At 45.3% G+C, this 20040-nt stretch overlaps 1 pseudogene; it reads right to left on the reverse strand.

Moving 5' to 3' along the window:
* Positions 1 to 1329: 1329 nt before the first annotated feature.
* LOC139400110 (E3 ubiquitin-protein ligase RBBP6-like) lies at positions 1330 to 10703 on the reverse strand (annotated as a pseudogene).
* Between the last annotated feature and the right edge of the window lie 9337 nt (positions 10704 to 20040).

The following is a 20040-nucleotide window of genomic DNA, read 5'->3' on the forward strand; positions in this document are numbered from 1 at the left end:
ACATAAATTCCTTTATCAATTGGTGACTAGCCAGCTTATCATTATGGATTGGTGACTAACCATCTTACCATTATGGACTGGTGACTAACCAGCTTATCATTACGGATTGGTGACTAACCAGCTTGTCATTACGGATTGGTGACTAACCAGCTTATCATTACGGATTGGTGACTAACCATCTTATCATTATGGATTGGTGACTAACCAGCTAATCATTATGGATTGGTGACTAACCAGCTTATCATTACGAACTGGTGACTAGCCAGCTTATCATTATGGATTGGTGACTAACCAGCTTATCATTACGGACTGGTGACTAGCCAGCTTATCATTATGGATTGGTGACTAACCAGCTAATCATTACGGACTGGTGACTCAGCTAAATGCACATATGGTGTTTCACCAAACATTGATTTTGCGTTAATGAGAGAAGTGTTGAACTCCAATGAATGGCTGATCAAAAAGGTCCTGAACATAAGATAGCAGGTTTTACAAGTGTTATGAATTTAGAAAATAAACCATTTAAACATGTGAAAAATGTGTCACAGTCAATAAAACACAAGAACTGTGGTATTCTGATATTAAACATTAGACAGGTTTTATTCACCAAACTATAAATGAAAAGACAACAGTCAGAAAGTTTAAAGGGAAAACAAAGTTTAATAACAGTAACTTCCACTAGTCACCATTCAGTTAGCCTGGCTTCAGATCAGTTAGCCCCGGCTTCAGATCAGTTAGCCCCGGCTTCAGATCAGTTAGCCCCGGCTTCAGATCAGTTAGCCCCGGCTTCAGATCAGTTAGCCCCGGCTTCAGATCAGTTAGCCCCGGCTTCAGATCAGTTAGCCCCGGCTTCAGATCAGTTAGCCCCGGATTCAGATCAGTTAGCCCCGGCTTCAGATCAGTTAGCCCCGGCTTCAGATCAGTTAGCCCCGGCTTCAGATCAGTTAGCCCCGGCTTCAGATCAGTTAGCCCGGCTTCAGATCAGTTCATATAAACATGATGATATAACCTACTATACATCAGGGAGGTGTCCCAAATTTTTTATTTTATTTTTTTTATTTTACCTTTATTTAACCAGGCAAGTCAGTTAAGAACAAATTCTTATTTTCAATGACGGCCTGGGAACAGTGGGTTAACTGCCTGTTCAGGGGCAGAACGACAGATTTGTACCTTGTCAGCTCGGGGGTTTGAACTCGCAACCTTCGGGTTCCTAGTCCAACGCTCTAACCACTAGGCTACTAGGCTACCTCTAATCCCTTTATAGTAAACTACATTCGACCAGAGTCCTATAAACTAGGGCCCATTGGACTAGGGTGCTAATGACTAGGGCCCATACGACTCTGGTTAAACGTAGTGTACTATATAGTGAACAGGGTTAAATTTGGAACACTTCAGAGTTTCAGACACCTTATAGCCATAGATCAGGGTAATGGAATATAATGCAGCATCATCTTTGTACAAAAACACATTCACAGAGAACCTGCATCAGAGAGAGAGCATCACATTAACAGAAAACACAAAATACTTACAAATATCTGAGGTGAGCTCCACTTATTCCAGTGGTTCCATTATAGATAAACAAACTATATCCAGCTCAGCTTAAGTACTTAAAAGAATTTGACAAAGTATCCCCACAAGAAGGTTTTGTCCAGTTATAATAACCTTTAGCTAGATGCTAACGGAGCTAGCATAAACTAGCAAACTCAGGTTGTAACCATTAGCTAGATGCTAACGGAGCTAGCATGAGCTAGCAGTCTCAGTTGTAGTCTTTAGCTAGATGCTAAAAGAGCTAGCATGAACTAGAAAAACTCAGGCTGTAACCATGAGCTAGATGCTAACGGAGCTAGCAGGGTCTCAGATGTTGGCTGACTCCTGCCCAGTCTTCTCCTCTGCCTCCCCTCCTCCTCCTCCTCCTCCCTCTTCCTCTTTATTCTTCCTGTGCTTCTTCTTCTTGTTCTTGTGTTTGTGTTCCTTCCTTCCTTCGACGGGAGGCTCAACGTCGGCAGAATGCTTCTTGTGCTTCTTGTGTTTTTTATGTTTCTTGTGTTTCTTCTTCTTCTTCTTGTCCGTCGCCGTGGAGCCGCTGTGGTTGCTAGGGGAGCCGCCGGGGCTCTGGGAGGCGGGGCTCTGGGTGTTGTGTGAGGGGCTATGGCTCAGGCCACTGCCTCGCTCCCCGTCTGACCCCTCCCCTTCGCTGTAGTCGGGGACGAAGGCTGCCTCGTCCGTCTCTCTACCCAGGTCAGAACACAGACGCTGTCGCCTTGGTTCTGGCCCCGCCCCTCGACTCTCCTCCCTCCCTACCCCTCCTCTTCCTTCCTCCTTCACTCCTCTGGATTCGGTCTTAGCTGGTTTTCTAAAGTTCACCTGACCCTTTTTAAGGCCTCTGCCTTCCTCCCTCCTTCTAGTCCCCTCCTCCCTCCCTCTCCTCCCCTCTGTGTTGGCTGTTTTAGAGACACTACCCTGCACCTCCCTGCCTTGGCCACTAGGCGGTGCTGGTGAGACTTCTCTCCTCAGAGCGTCTCTGGGCACGGAGGAGGAAACCGCCAACGCCCCATTCTCCCTGGACGCTGAGTGCTGCTCCTCTTCCTCCTCCTCCTCCTCCTCTCTCTCCCACTTGGACCGGGGTGGAGGCTGGATGAGGACTCCTCCGGTCCCACGGTCCCTCCTCTCCCTGCCTGGGCTGGGGAACTGGACGGGACTGGGTCTCCTCTGGGTCTGGAGGTCCCGGGGTTTTGACACAGCACCCTGGCTCTGGCTCGGCTCAGACCTGCTGCTGCTGGAACACACAGATCCAAGATCAGGGGTTAGAGAGAACATCAACTAGGAACCATTATACCCATGTTATATACACAGATCTAGGATCAGGGGTTAGAAACCATTATACCCATGTTATATACACAGATCTAGGATCAGGGGTTAGAGAGATCATCAACTAGGAACCATTATACCATGTTATATACACAGATCTAGGATCAGGGGTTAGAAACCATTATACCCATGTTATATACACAGATCTGGGATCAGGGGTTAGAGAGAACATCAACTAGGAAGCATTATACCCATGTTATATACACAGATCTAGGATCAGGGGTTAGAGAGAACATCAACTAGGAACCATTATACCCATGTTATATACACAGATCTAGGATCAGGGGTTAGAAACCATTATACCCATGTTATATACACAGATCTAGGATCAGGGGTTAGAGAGATCATCAACTAGGAACCATTATACCATGTTATATACACAGATCTAGGATCAGGGGTTAGAAACCATTATACCCATGTTATATACACAGATCTAGGATCAGGGGTTAGAGAGAACATCAACTAGGAACCATGATACCCATGTTATATACACAGATCTAGGATCAGGGGTTAGAAACCATTATACCCATGTTATATACACAGATCTGGGATCAGGGGTTAGAGAGAACATCAACTAGGAACCATGATACCCATGTTATATACACAGATCTAGGATCAGGGGTTAGAAACCATTCTAACCAATGTTCCCTCATTTGTTTCGGGACTGAGACATTTCAGGTCAGCTGAGCTCAAACTTGAATGTTGTGAAAATACTGTGCAACTTCCGGCGGCCGTTTACTGTGAAGGCCCCACCCGTTTACTGGGAAGGCCCTTACCCGTTTACTGGGAAGGCTTTACTGGGAAGGCCCCACCCGTTTACTGTGAAGGCCCTTACCCGTTTACTGTGAAGGCCCTTACCCGTTTACTGTGAAGGCCCCACCCGTTTACTGTGAAGGCCCCACCCGTTTACTGGGGCCTGGGAAGGCCCCACCCGTTTACTGTGAAGGCCCCACCCGTTTACTGTGAAGGCCCCACCCGTTTACTGTGAAGGCCCCACCCGTTTACTGGGAAGGCCCCACCCGTTTACTGGGAAGGCCCCACCCGTTTACTGGGAAGGCCCCACCCGTTTACTGGGAAGGCCCCACCCGTTTACTGGGAAGGCCCCACCCGTTTACTGGGGCCTGGGAAGGCCCCACCCGTTTACTGTGAAGGCCCCACCCGTTTACTGTGAAGGCCCCACCCGTTTACTGTGAAGGCCCCACCCGTTTACTGTGAAGGCCCCACCCGTTTACTGTGAAGGCCCTACCCGTTTACTGTGAAGGCCCTACCCGTTTACTGTGAAGGCTCTACCTGCTTTAAGTTCCAGTTTTGACAGTGGCCAAGTAGGCTACTGTGGTTATTTGTTCAGTGAATGGCACAGATCCATATACGGCAATGGCTATTTGCATATAGGCCTACTGCAGCTCTGATTGGTTGTTTTACCGGTCTGTGCAGAATATTAGATCACAATTCTCACAGTAGAGGGAAACGCTGATAGTGTTAACTAAAGGAGAAAGCTCTAGAACGCTGATAGTGTTAACTAAAGGAGAAAGCTCTAGAACGCTGATAGTGTTAACTAAAGGAGAAAGCTCTAGAACGCTGATAGTGTTAACTAAAGGAGAAAGCTCTAGAACGCTAATAGTGTTAACTAAAGGAGAAACTATAGAACGCTGATAGTGTTAACTAAAGGAGAAAGCTCTAGAACGCTGATAAGTGTTAACTAAAGGAGAAAGCTCTAGAACGCTGATAAGTGTTAACTAAAGGAGAAAGCTCTAGAACGCTGATAGTGTTAACTAAAGGAGAAAGCTCTAGAACGCTGATAAGTGTTAACTAAAGGAGAAAGCTCTAGAACGCTGATAAGTGTTAACTAAAGGAGAAAGCTCTAGAACGCTGATAGTGTTAACTAAAGGAGAAAGCTCTAGAACGCTGATAAGTGTTAACTAAAGGAGAAAGCTCTAGATAGTGTTAAACCACAATGATTGTTGATTAACAACACGGGCTAATAAAGAACCGTTGGAAGGTCAGAGGTCGAAAGGGCAACTCACCCAGTTGAAGTGACAGAGTGGTCTGATGAGTGGTGGGTCGTGGGCTCAGAACTCTTTCTGCTGATCTTTCTGGTCTTCCCAGAACCCTCCTTCACCACCACCACCGCTGCTATTGCTCTGTCTTCAGCTACAGTCTCTCTCTGGGACCCTGCCGCTCGCTCCCCTGTAGAGGCAGGTCTGTCTACGGAGGACGAGGTCTTCTCTCCTTTCTGTTCCCTGGTGGCTGACTTCTCCCTGGATGATGACCTGTCCGTCTTGGCTGATGCTGGTCTCCCTCTCTCCTTGGAGCTCTCAGCTGGTCTCTCTCTCTCCTTGGAGCTCTCAGCTGGTCTCTCTCTCTCCTTGGAGCTCTCAGCTGGTCTCTCTCTCTCCTTGGAGCTCTCAGCTGGTCTCTCTCTCTCAGCAGGCGGCGTGTACTCTCTCTCTGTTCTCTCCCCGGTGACATCAGGTTTCTTAGCGATGGCCGAGCGTTCCGCGATGGTCATGCGGTCTAGAGAGACTGACCTTCCTCCTCCTCTCTCCGGCAAACGTTCCCCTGACGACGGCCTCTCGGACCTAACAGACCTGACCTCTGACCTCTCGCCAGACAACCTCCGCTCCACCATCACCGCCACCCTCTCCGTCCCTCCATCCCGCTCTGCTCCTCCTCTCTCAGGACCAGCAGGTCTCTCTCCAGTAGAGGTGATAGTAGTGGTGATATTAGCAGCTGGAGCTGGTCTCTCCTCTGGGCGGGCCATACTGCTGTTCCTCCCCAGGTCTCTGTTCAGTTTGATTCTCCTCTGGGGGAAGGGTTTGACCTGCAGACCCATGAGAGGCCAGATAGACCCCCTGTCACTCTCTCTTCTGCCCGCCTCAGAGCTCCCTGGGATGGGCAGCAGCCCGTCGCCTCTCCCCTCTCTCCCCAGGTCCATGGAGGAACCAGGGATGGAGATGGAGATGGGATGGAAACGGTCTAGCCTCCCTGTCTGTGAGGAACCAGGGATGGGGAGCAGACCCTCTCCTCTACCCGACTCTCTGCATGCCAGGTTCAGGAGGAGGGAAGGCTTGGCAGGAAGTCCTCTCTGGAGGTACGGACCCTCGGCTCGGCGGAGCTTAGCTGGGGGCCCCCCCATCCCCCTGTCCATCCCCCTCCCCCTTTCCCTCTCTTCCACTCTCCTCCTCTTCTCCGCTGGGGAGGGAGGTGCAGGCTGGAGGGGGCGACCACAGTGTACCCCGACACTGTGAATGGGATCTCTCCTTCCCCCGCGGGCGTCGCCCAGGTGTTTAGGGAGGTCGTGGGGGTGAGGGGGGAGGGGGCGGGGCAGGGGGAGTTTAGCCAAACCTCCTCGAACAGTAGGGGTGCTCCGCCCCTTCTCTCTCTTGATTGGCTCGTCTGGTTTGACTGGTTTGGATGCTTTGGTTGGTTTAGCGGCTGAAGACTCTTTGTTCTTAGAGGCTGTGACCGTCGCATCTCCTCCTGTCTTTCTCTTAACCTTCTCTCCTTTCACCTTTCCCTCCGTCTTTACTTTCACCTTACCCCCCTTCTCCTTCCTGCTCTTCTCTGATTGGCCGGACGAGGTGGGAGGGGTTTTACCGGACAGCAGCGCTGCCTTATTGGTCGAGACCTTGGTGGAGGTGGGTGGGGCTTTGCTAGGGGTCAGGGTGTGGAGATCATCCATTGGCTCGTCCCTGACGGGTGTGGCGTCTCCCCTGTCCAGCGATTGGTCGGCTGAATCCAGCTCCTCCCCGTTCTTCTTTTTCTTCAGTTTCTTCCCTTTCAGAGTTTTAGTTCCGCCCTCTGACGTTTTGGTTCCCCCCTGCGTGCGTTCCTTACTTCCATCCCCCCTGACGGAGGCAGAGGGCAGAGCGGACAAGGCGTGGTGAGTTCTGTGGGGTCCGGGAGGTCCCCCTCTCTCACCCCTCCTCACCCGCCCCTGGGGGGAGTAGTCTCTGGGAGGAGGGGTGAGGCGGTCCCTCTCTCTGCTGCCCCGGCCACCGCGGTGGTGCACCGAGGCATGCTGGGTACTGTAGTCTTTGTAGTACTTGTTGTACCAGTCCCTGTACTCTTTCTCCCACTGTCTGTAGCTGTCTCTCTCCCAGCGCTCCCTGCCCCCGGGAGACAGGTCAGGTCCGCCTTTAGGCTCGTAAGGAGCCGGCTCTCGAGGGGGGGGCTTATGGTGACCTCTAACCCCTCCAGGACTCCTGCTCCTCCTGTAGCCCCCTGGGGAGCGAGACCTGGGCCGATACCCCCCTCCTCCTCCTCCTTCAGCTCCGTCTCCTCCTTCCCAGCCCCCACCACCACGGTAAGGCGGAGGGGAGCGAGGAGAAGCGTGAGCGGGACCGTGGCGAGCGGCCGTAGGAGCGGCTGCGTCCTCCCCGGCCTCCGTTGCGTCTGGAGAAGGGGGAGCGTCCGTAAGACCTGGAACGGGAGCGGGAGCGGCTGGGGGTGTACGAGTAAGACCTGGAGCGGGAGCGAGGAGATCGGGAGTAGGGGGAACGGCTGAACGGAGAACGACTGTAGGAACGAGACCTGGGGAGGAGAGAAAAACACTTGCTATGTCTGATTACCATCTCTACACAATTCATATCATCTCTGTCCTAGATATGAAAAACACTTGATATGTCTGATTACCATCTCTACACAATTCATATCATCTCTGTCCTAGATACTTGATATGTCTAATTACCATCTCTACACAATTCATATCATCTCTGTCCTAGATATATCTCCGTCAGAGAAGATATCTCCATGAACAGTTCAAGAGGTTTAATCCAGAACTATGATGAGATGTCATCGTGTGGTGTTACCTGGAGCAGGAGCGTCTCCGTCTCTTGGGAGCAGGTCTGTATTCCATCAGCTCTTTGGCAAAGTCTTTAGTGAACTCATCCAGCTTGGACGTTACCCTGGTAACACAGAGAGACAGGACTGGTCACATCCCATAATACATGTCTGAGGGAAACCTTTGAACAGGTCAATCTCTCTCAGCCACGGAATGCAAGGATTTAGGATACTGGCCAGTCGGGTTATTAGACCAGGGTAAGATTCCCCCCCCACTACTAGCCCGGGTAAGATTCCCCCCCCCACTACTAGCCCGAGGTAAGATCCCCCCCCCCCCCACTACTAGCCCGGGGTAACATTCCCCCCCCCCCCCCCCGCCCACTACTAGCCCGGGGTAACATTTCCCCCCCCCCCCCCCCACTACTAGCCCGGGGTAACATTTTCCCCCCCCACTACTAGCCCGGGGTAACATTCCCCCCCACTACTAGCCCGGGGTAACATTCCCCCCCACTACTATCCCGGGGTAACATTCCCCCCCACTACTAGCCCGGGGTGACATTCCCCCCCACTACTAGCCCGGGGTGACATTCTCCCCCCACTACTAGCCCGGGGTGACATTTCCCCCCCACTACTAGCCCGGGGTAACATTCCTCCCCCCCACTACTAGCCCGGGGTGACATTCCTCCCCCCCACTACTAGCCCGGGGTGACATTCTCCCCCCACTACTAGCCCGGGGTGACATTTCCCCCCCCCACTACTAGCCCGGGGTAACATTCCTCCCCCCCACTACTAGCCCGGGGTAACATTCCTCCCCCCCACTACTAGCCCGGGGTAACATTCCCCCCCACTACTAGCCCGGGGTAACATTCCCCCCCACTACTAGCCCGGGGTAACATTCCCCCCCACTACTAGCCCGGGGTAACATTCCCCCCCACTACTAGCCCGGGGTAACATTCCCCCCCACTACTAGCCCGGGGTAACATTCCCCCCCCCCCCCCCCCCACTACTAGCCCGGGGTGACATTCCCCCCCCCCCCCCCCCCACTACTAGCCCGGGGTGACATTCTCCCCCCCCACTACTAGCCCGGGGTGACATTCTCCCCCCACTACTAGCCCGGGGTGACATTCTCCACCCACTACTAGCCCGGGGTGACATTCCCCCCCCCACTACTAGCCCGGGGTGAGATTCCCCCCCACTACTAGCCCGGGGTGAGATTCCCCCCCACTACTAGCCCGGGGTAACATTCCCCCCCACTACTAGCCCGGGGTAACATTCCCCCCCACTACTAGCCCGGGGTAACATTCCCCCCCACTACTAGCCCGGGGTAACATTCCCCCCCACTACTAGCCCGGGGTAACATCCCCCCACCCCCCCCCCCCCACTAGCCCGGTGTAACATCCCCCCCCACTACTAGCCCGGTGTAACATTCCTCTCCCCCACTACTAGCCCGGTGTAACATTCCCCCCCCCCCACTGCTAGCCCGGGGTAACATTCCTCCCCCCCACTACTAGCCCGGGGTAACATTCCCCCCCACTACTAGCCCGGGGTAACATTCCCCCCCACTAATAGCCCGGGGTAACATTCCCCCCCACTACTAGCCCGGGGTAACATTCCCCCCCACTACTAGCCCGGGGTAACATCCTCCCCCACTACTAGCCCGGGGTAACATTCCCCCCCACTACTAGCCCGGGGTAACATCCTCCCCCACTACTAGCCCGGGGTAACACTCCCCCCCACTACTAGCCCGGGGTAACATCCTCCCCCACTACTAGCCCGGGGTAACACTCCCCCCCACTACTAGCCCGGGGTAACATTCCCCCCCACTACTAGCCCGGGGTAACATTCCCCCCCACTACTAGCCCGGGGTAACATTCCCCCCCACTACTAGCCCGGGGTAACATTCCCCCCCACTACTAGCCCGGGGTAACATTCCCCCCCACTACTAGCCCGGGGTAACATTCCCCCCCACTACTAGCCCGGGGTAACATCCCCCCCCCCCCCCCCCCACTACTAGCCCGGGGTAACATTCCCCCCCACTACTAGCCCGGGGTAACATTCCCCCCCACTACTAGCCCGGGGTAACATTCCCCCCCCACTACTAGCCCGGGGTAACATTCCCCCCCACTACTAGCCCGGGGTGACATTCCCCCCCACTACTAGCCCGGGGTGACATTCCCCCCCCCCCACTAGCCCGGTGTAACATCCCCCCCACTACTAGCCCGGGGTGACATTCCTCCCCCCCCCCCCCCCCCCCACTAGCCCGGTGTAACATCCCCCCCACTACTAGCCCGGTGTAACATTCCCCCCTCTACTAGCCCGATGTAACATCCCCCCCACTACTAGCCCGGTGTAACATTCCCCCCACTACTAGCCCGGTGTAACATTCCCCCCACTACTAGCCCGGGGTAACACCCCCCCCCCCCCCCCCCACTAGCCCGGTGTAACATCCCCCCCACTACTAGCCCGGGGTAACATTCTCCCCACTACTAGCCCGGGGTTACATTCTGCGCCATGCCTTGGTGGGCTAGTTTGGCACATCCTCTGCGTTTAACACAGGTAGCAATTCAAATGATCAGATCTGGAAAAAATATGAGAATCGGGCTGCCTGTGTAAACCGGCAACTGTTTACTAATCCCAGTAATGTGAAGCTACCAGCCTCAGCAACATCATTACAATGAATGAAATTAGGTGCAACTCACTGTTCCTGTTGGAGTCTTCTCTGTCTGTAGAAGTCCTCCTTGGAGAGGGGGGGTCCGGAGGGTAGGAGGGGCGGGGGACCCAGCGAGTGGGGCTGGGTGTTGGGAGGGGGAACCCAGGGGGCATTAACCCCCGGAGGCATCTGGCCGTGTGTGTAGAGGGGCTGAGGGGGGTAGTTAACAGGGGGAGGGGGTCCGGTGGAGTAGGGAGGGGGGTAGGACTGGGGCGGGATGGAGTGGGGGTTGGGGGGAGGGTGGTAGAGGTTAGGGCCCGGGTAGAGGTGAGGGGCTGGGCCCGGGGCAGAAGGAAGGGGGTGGCGTGGGGGTGGGGCGTGGTCAGAAAGAGGTCTGTAGGGTCTGGAGGGGGGGAGGGTTACAATTTAGACTTGAGTCATTTAGTAGCTCTTATGCAAAGTTGACAAAACAGCATTACAGTAGCCTGTTATGACCTCTATATTCTATAGTCCTGTATTCTACAGTAACCCTGTTATGACCTCTATATTCTATAGTACTGTATTCTACAGTAACCCTGTTATGACCTCTATATTCTATAGTCCTGTATTCTACAGTAACCCTGTTATGACCTCTATATTCTATAGTCCTGTATTCTACAGTAACCCTGTTATGACCTCTATATTCTATAGTCCTGTATTCTACAGTAACCCTGTTATGACCTCTATATTCTATAGTCCTGTATTCTACAGTAACCCTGTTATGACCACTATATTCTATAGTCCTGTATTCTACAGTAACCCTGTTATGACCTCTATATTCTATAGTACTGTATTCTACAGTAACCCTGTTATGACCTCTATATTCTATAGTCCTGTTATAACCACTATATTCTATAGTCCTGTATTCTACAGTAACCCTGTTATGACCTCTATATTCTATAGTCCTGTATTCTACAGTAACCCTGTTATGACCTCTATATTCTATAGTCCTGTATTCTACAGTAACCCTGTTATGACCTCTATATTCTATAGTCCTGTATTCTACAGTAACCCTGTTATGACCTCTATATTCTATAGTACTGTATTCTACAGTAACCCTGTTATGACCTCTATATTCTATAGTCCTGTTATGACCTCTATATTCTATAGTACTATATTCTACAGTAACCCTGTTATGACCTCTATATTCTATAGTCCTGTATTCTACAGTAACCCTGTTATGACCTCTATATTCTATAGTCCTGTTATGACCACTATATTCTATAGTCCTGTATTCTACAGTAACCCTGTTATGACCTCTATATTCTATAGTCCTGTTATGACCTCTATATTCTATAGTCCTGTATTCTACAGTAACCCTGTTATGACCTCTTTATTCTATAGTCCTGTGTTCTACAGTAACCCTGTTATGACCTCTATAGTCCTGTTATGACCTCTATATTCTATAGTCCTGTATTCTACAGTAGTCCTGTTATGACCTCTATATTCTATAGTCCTGTTATGACCTCTATATTCTATAGTCCTGTATTCTACAGTAACCCTGTTATGACCTCTATATTCTATAGTCCTGTATTCTACAGTAACCCTGTCATGACCTCTATATTCTATAGTCCTGTTATGACCTCTATATTCTATAGTCCTGTATTCTACAGTAACCCTGTTATGACCTCTATATTCTATAGTCCTGTATTCTACAGTAACCCTGTTATGACCACTATATTCTATAGTCCTGTATTCTACAGTAACCTTGTTATGACCTCTATATTCTATAGTCCTGTATTCTACAGTAACCCTGTTATGACCACTATATTCTATAGTCCTGTATTCTACAGTAACCCTGTTATGACCTCTATATTCTATAGTCCTGTATTCTACAGTAACCCTGTTATGACCACTATATTCTATAGTCCTGTATTCTACAGTAACCCTGTCATGACCTCTATATTCTATAGTCCTGTTATGACCTCTATATTCTATAGTCCTGTATTCTACAGTGACCCTGTTATGACCTCTATATTCTATAGTCCTGTATTCTACAGTAACCCTGTTATGACCTCTATATTCTATAGTACTGTATTCTACAGTAACCCTGTTATGACCTCTATATTCTATAGTCCTGTATTCTACAGTAACCCTGTTATGACCTCTATATTCTATAGTCCTGTATTCTACAGTAACCCTGTTATGACCTCTATATTCTATAGTCCTGTATTCTACAGTAACCCTGTTATGACCTCTATATTCTATAGTCCTGTATTCTACAGTAACCCTGTTATGACCACTATATTCTATAGTCCTGTATTCTACAGTAACCCTGTTATGACCTCTATATTCTATAGTACTGTATTCTACAGTAACCCTGTTATGACCTCTATATTCTATAGTCCTGTTATAACCACTATATTCTATAGTCCTGTTATGACCTCTATATTCTATAGTCCTGTATTCTACAGTAACCCTGTTATGACCTCTATATTCTATAGTACTGTATTCTACAGTAACCCTGTTATGACCTCTATATTCTATAGTCCTGTATTCTACAGTAACCCTGTTATGACCTCTATATTCTATAGTCCTGTATTCTACAGTAACCCTGTTATGACCTCTATATTCTATAGTCCTGTATTCTACAGTAACCCTGTTATGACCTCTATATTCTATAGTCCTGTATTCTACAGTAACCCTGTTATGACCTCTATATTCTATAGTCCTGTATTCTACAGTAACCCTGTTATGACCTCTATATTCTATAGTCCTGTATTCTACAGTAACCCTGTTATGACCTCTATATTCTATAGTCCTGTATTCTACAGTAACCCTGTTATGACCACTATATTCTATAGTCCTGTATTCTACAGTAACCCTGTTATGACCACTATATTCTATAGTCCTGTATTCTACAGTAACCCTGTTATGACCTCTATATTCTATAGTACTGTATTCTACAGTAACCCTGTTATGACCTCTATATTCTATAGTCCTGTTATAACCACTATATTCTATAGTCCTGTATTCTACAGTAACCCTGTTATGACCTCTATATTCTATAGTCCTGTATTCTACAGTAACCCTGTTATGACCTCTATATTCTATAGTCCGGTATTCTACAGTAACCCTGTTATGACCTCTATATTCTATAGTACTGTATTCTACAGTAACCCTGTTATGACCTCTATATTCTATAGTCCTGTTATGACCTCTATATTCTATAGTACTATATTCTACAGTAACCCTGTTATGACCTCTATATTCTATAGTCCTGTATTCTACAGTAACCCTGTTATGACCTCTATATTCTATAGTCCTGTATTCTACAGTAACCCTGTTATGACCTCTATAGTCCTGTTATGACCTCTATATTCTATAGTCCTGTATTCTACAGTAGTCCTGTTATGACCTCTATATTCTATAGTCCTGTTATGACCTCTATATTCTATAGTCCTGTATTCTACAGTAACCCTGTTATGACCTCTATATTCTATAGTCCTGTATTCTACAGTAACCCTGTCATGACCTCTATATTCTATAGTCCTGTTATGACCTCTATATTCTATAGTCCTGTATTCTACAGTAACCCTGTTATGACCTCTATATTCTATAGTCCTGTATTCTACAGTAACCCTGTTATGACCACTATATTCTATAGTCCTGTATTCTACAGTAACCCTGTTATGACCTCTATATTCTATAGTCCTGTATTCTACAGTAACCCTGTTATGACCTCTATATTCTATAGTCCTGTTATGACCTCTATATTCTATAGTCCTGTATTCTACAGTAACCCTGTTATGACCTCTATATTCTATAGTCCTGTATTCTACAGTAACCCTGTTATGACCACTATATTCTATAGTCCTGTATTCTACAGTAACCTTGTTATGACCTCTATATTCTATAGTCCTGTATTCTATAGTAACCCTGTTATGACCACTATATTCTATAGTCCTGTATTCTACAGTAAACCTGTTATGACCTCTATATTCTATAGTCCTGTATTCTACAGTAACCCTGTTATGACCACTATATTCTATAGTCCTGTATTCTACAGTAACCCTGTTATGACCACTATATTCTATAGTCCTGTATTCTACAGTAACCCTGTTATGACCTCTATATTCTATAGTCCTGTATTCTACAGTAACCCTGTTATGACCTCTATATTCTATAGTCCTGTTATGACCTCTATATTCTATAGTCCTGTATTCTACAGTGACCCTGTTATGACCTCTATATTCTATAGTCCTGTATTCTACAGTAACCCTGTTATGACCACTATATTCTATAGTCCTGTATTCTACAGTAACCCTGTTATGACCTCTATATTCTATAGTCCTGTATTCTACAGTAACCCTGTTATGACCTCTATATTCTATAGTCCTGTATTCTACAGTAACCCTGTTATGACCTCAATATTCTATAGTCCTGTATTCTACAGTAACCCTGTTATGACCTCTATATTCTATAGTCCTGTATTCTACAGTAACCCTGTTATGACCTCTATATTCTATAGTCCTGTATTCTACAGTAACCCTGTTATGACCACTATATTCTATAGTCCTGTATTCTACAGTAACCCTGTTATGACCTCTATATTCTATAGTACTGCATTCTACAGTAACCCTGTTATGACCTCTATATTCTATAGTCCTGTTATAACCACTATATTCTATAGTCCTGTTATGACCTCTATATTCTATAGTCCTGTATTCTACAGTAACCCTGTTATGACCTCTATATTCTATAGTACTGTATTCTACAGTAACCCTGTTATGACCTCTATATTCTATAGTCCTGTATTCTACAGTAACCCTGTTATGACCTCTATTTTCTATAGTCCTGTTATGACCTCTATATTCTATAGTACTATATTCTACAGTAACCCTGTTATGACCTCTATATTCTATAGTCCTGTATTCTACAGTAACCCTGTTATGACCTCTATATTCTATAGTCCTGTATTCTACAGTAACCCTGTTATGACCACTATATTCTATAGTCCTGTATTCTACAGTAACCCTGTTATGACCTCTATATTCTATAGTCCTGTATTCTACAGTAACCCTGTTATGACCTCTATATTCTATAGTCCTGTTATGACCTCTATATTCTATAGTCCTGTATTCTACAGTAACCCTGTTATGCCCTCTTTATTCTATAGTCCTGTGTTCTACAGTAACCCTGTTATGACCTCTATAGTCCTGTTATGAACTCTATATTCTATAGTCCTGTATTCTACAGTAGTCCTGTTATGACCTCTATATTCTATAGTCCTGTTATGACCTCTATATTCTATAGTCCTGTATTCTACAGTAACCCTGTTATGACCTCTATATTCTATAGTCCTGTATTCTACAGTAACCCTGTCATGACCTCTATATTCTATAGTCCTGTTATGACCTCTATATTCTATAGTCCTGTATTCTACAGTAACCCTGTTATGACCTCTATATTCTATAGTCCTGTATTCTACAGTAACCCTGTTATGACCACTATATTCTATAGTCCTGTATTCTACAGTTACCCTGTTATGACCTCTATATTCTACAGTCCTGTATTCTACAGTAACCCTGTTATGACCTCTATATTCTATAGTCCTGTATTCTACAGTAACCCTGTTATGACCACTATATTCTATAGTCCTGTATTCTACAGTAACCCTGTTATGACCAGTTGACCTCTATATTCTACAGTAACCCTGTTATGACCTCTATATTCTATAGTCCTGTTATGACCTCTATATTCTATAGTCCTGTTATGACCTCTATATTCTATAGTCCTGTATTCTACAGTAACCCTGTTATGACCTCTATATTCTATAGTCCTGTATTCTACAGTAACCCTGTTATGACCTCTATATTCTATAGTCCTGTATTCTACAGTAACCCTGTTATGACCACTATATTCTATAGTCCTGTATTCTACAGTAACCCTGTTATGACCTCTATATTCTATAGTCCTGTATTCTACAGTAACCCTGTTATGACCTCTATATTCTATAGTCCTGTATTCTACAGTAACCCTGTTATGACCACTATATTCTATAGTCCTGTATTCTACAGTAACCTTGTTATGACCTCTATATTCTAAAGTCCTGTATTCTATAGTAACCCTGTTATGACCACTATTCTATAGTCCTGTATTCTACAGTAACCCTGTTATGACCTCTATATTCTATAGTCCTGTATTCTACAGTAACCCTGTTATGACCACTACATTCTATAGTCCTGTATTCTACAGTAACCCTGTTATGACCACTATATTCTATAGTCCTGTATTCTACAGTAACCCTGTTATGACCTCTATATTCTATAGTCCTGTATTCTACAGTAACCCTGTTATGACCTCTATATTCTATAGTCCTGTTATGACCTCTATATTCTATAGTCCTGTTATGACCTCTATATTCTATAGTAACCCTGTTATGACCTCTATATTCTATAGTCCTGTTATGACCTCTATATTCTATAGTCCTGTTATGACCTCTATATTCTATAGTCCTGTATTCTACAGTAACCCTGTTATGACCTCTATATTCTATAGTCCTGTATTCTACAGTAACCCTGTCATGACCTCTATATTCTATAGTCCTGTTATGACCTCTATATTCTATAGTCCTGTATTCTACAGTAACCCTGTTATGACCTCTATATTCTATAGTCCTGTATTCTACAGTAACCCTGTTATGACCACTATATTCTATAGTCCTGTATTCTACAGTTACCCTGTTATGACCTCTATATTCTACAGTCCTGTATTCTACAGTAACCCTGTTATGACCTCTATATTCTATAGTCCTGTATTCTACAGTAACCCTGTTATGACCACTATATTCTATAGTCCTGTATTCTACAGTAACCCTGTTATGACCAGTTGACCTCTATATTCTACAGTAACCCTGTTATGACCTCTATATTCTATAGTCCTGTTATGACCTCTATATTCTATAGTCCTGTTATGACCTCTATATTCTATAGTCCTGTATTCTACAGTAACCCTGTTATGACCTCTATATTCTATAGTCCTGTATTCTACAGTAACCCTGTTATGACCTCTATATTCTATAGTCCTGTATTCTACAGTAACCCTGTTATGACCACTATATTCTATAGTCCTGTATTCTACAGTAACCCTGTTATGACCTCTATATTCTATAGTCCTGTATTCTACAGTAACCCTGTTATGACCTCTATATTCTATAGTCCTGTATTCTACAGTAACCCTGTTATGACCACTATATTCTATAGTCCTGTATTCTACAGTAACCTTGTTATGACCTCTATATTCTAAAGTCCTGTATTCTATAGTAACCCTGTTATGACCACTATTCTATAGTCCTGTATTCTACAGTAACCCTGTTATGACCTCTATATTCTATAGTCCTGTATTCTACAGTAACCCTGTTATGACCACTACATTCTATAGTCCTGTATTCTACAGTAACCCTGTTATGACCACTATATTCTATAGTCCTGTATTCTACAGTAACCCTGTTATGACCTCTATATTCTATAGTCCTGTATTCTACAGTAACCCTGTTATGACCTCTATATTCTATAGTCCTGTTATGACCTCTATATTCTATAGTCCTGTTATGACCTCTATATTCTATAGTAACCCTGTTATGACCTCTATATTCTATAGTCCTGTTATGACCTCTATATTCTATAGTCCTGTATTCTACAGTGACCCTGTTATGACCTCTATATTCTATAGTCCTGTATTCTACAGTAACCCTGTTATGACCACTATATTCTATAGTCCTGTATTCTACAGTAACCCTGTTATGACCTCTATATTCTATAGTACTGTATTCTACAGTAACCCTGTTATGACCTCTATATTCTATAGTCCTGTATTCTACAGTAACCCTGTTATGACCTCTATATTCTATAGTCCTGTATTCTACAGTAACCCTGTTATGACCTCTATATTCTATAGTCCTGTATTCTACAGTAACCCTGTTATGACCACTATATTCTATAGTCCTGTATTCTACAGTAACCCTGTTATGACCTCTATATTCTATAGTACTGCATTCTACAGTAACCCTGTTATGACCTCTATATTCTATAGTCCTGTTATAACCACTATATTCTATAGTCCTGTTATGACCTCTATATTCTATAGTCCTGTATTCTACAGTAACCCTGTTATGACCTCTATATTCTATAGTCCTGTTATGACCTCTATATTCTATAGTACTATATTCTACAGTAACCCTGTTATGACCTCTATATTCTATAGTCCTGTATTCTACAGTAACCCTGTTATGACCTCTATATTCTATAGTCCTGTATTCTACAGTAACCCTGTTATGACCACTATATTCTATAGTCCTGTATTCTACAGTAACCCTGTTATGACCTCTATATTCTATAGTCCTGTTATGACCTCTATATTCTATAGTCCTGTATTCTACAGTAACCCTGTTATGACCTCTATATTCTATAGTCCTGTATTCTACAGTAACCCTGTCATGACCTCTATATTCTATAGTCCTGTTATGACCTCTATATTCTATAGTCCTGTATTCTACAGTAACCCTGTTATGACCACTATATTCTATAGTCCTGTATTCTACAGTAACCCTGTTATGACCAGTTGACCTCTATATTCTACAGTAACCCTGTTATGACCTCTATATTCTATAGTCCTGTTATGACCTCTATATTCTATAGTCCTGTTATGACCTCTATATTCTATAGTCCTGTATTCTACAGTAACCCTGTTATGACCTCTATATTCTATAGTCCTGTATTCTACAGTAACCCTGTTATGACCTCTATATTCTATAGTCCTGTATTCTACAGTAACCCTGTTATGACCTCTATATTCTATAGTCCTGTATTCTACAGTAACCCTGTTATGACCTCTATATTCTATAGTCCTGTATTCTACAGTAACCCTGTTATGACCTCTATATTCTATAGTCCTGTATTCTACAGTAACCCTGTTATGACCTCTATATTCTATAGTCCTGTATTCTACAGTAACCCTGTTATGACCTCTATATTCTATAGTCCTATATTCTATAGTCCTGTTATGACCTCTATATTCTATAGTCCTGTTATGACCTCTATATTCTATAGTCCTGTTATGACCTCTATATTCTATAGTCCTGTATTCTACAGTAACCCTGTTATGACCTCTATATTCTATAGTCCTGTATTCTACAGTAACCCTGTTATAACCACTATATTCTATAGTCCTGTATTCTACAGTAACCCTGTTATGACCTCTATATTCTATAGTACTATATTCTACAGTAACCCTGTTATGACCTCTATATTCTATAGTCCTGTATTCTACAGTAACCCTGTTATGACCTCTATATTCTATAGTCCTGTATTCTACAGTAACCCTGTTAGACCACTATATTCTATAGTCCTGTTATGACCTCTATATTCTATAGTCCTGTATTCTACAGTAACCCTGTTATGACCTCTATATTCTATAGTCCTGTATTCTACAGTAACCCTGTTATGTTAGTCCTGTATTCTACAGTAACCCTGTTATGACCTCTATATTCTATAGTCCTGTATTCTACAGTAACCCTGTTATGACCTCTATATTCTATAGTCCTGTTATGACCTCTATATTCTATAGTCCTGTTATGACCTCTATATTCTATAGTCCTGTATTCTACAGTAACCCTGTTATGACCTCTATATTCTATAGTCCTGTATTCTACAGTAACCCTGTTATGACCTCTATATTCTATAGTCCTGTATTCTACAGTA

Source organism: Oncorhynchus clarkii, unplaced genomic scaffold, assembly GCF_045791955.1.
Source record: "Oncorhynchus clarkii lewisi isolate Uvic-CL-2024 unplaced genomic scaffold, UVic_Ocla_1.0 unplaced_contig_462_pilon_pilon, whole genome shotgun sequence".
NCBI lineage: Eukaryota > Metazoa > Chordata > Actinopteri > Salmoniformes > Salmonidae > Oncorhynchus > Oncorhynchus clarkii.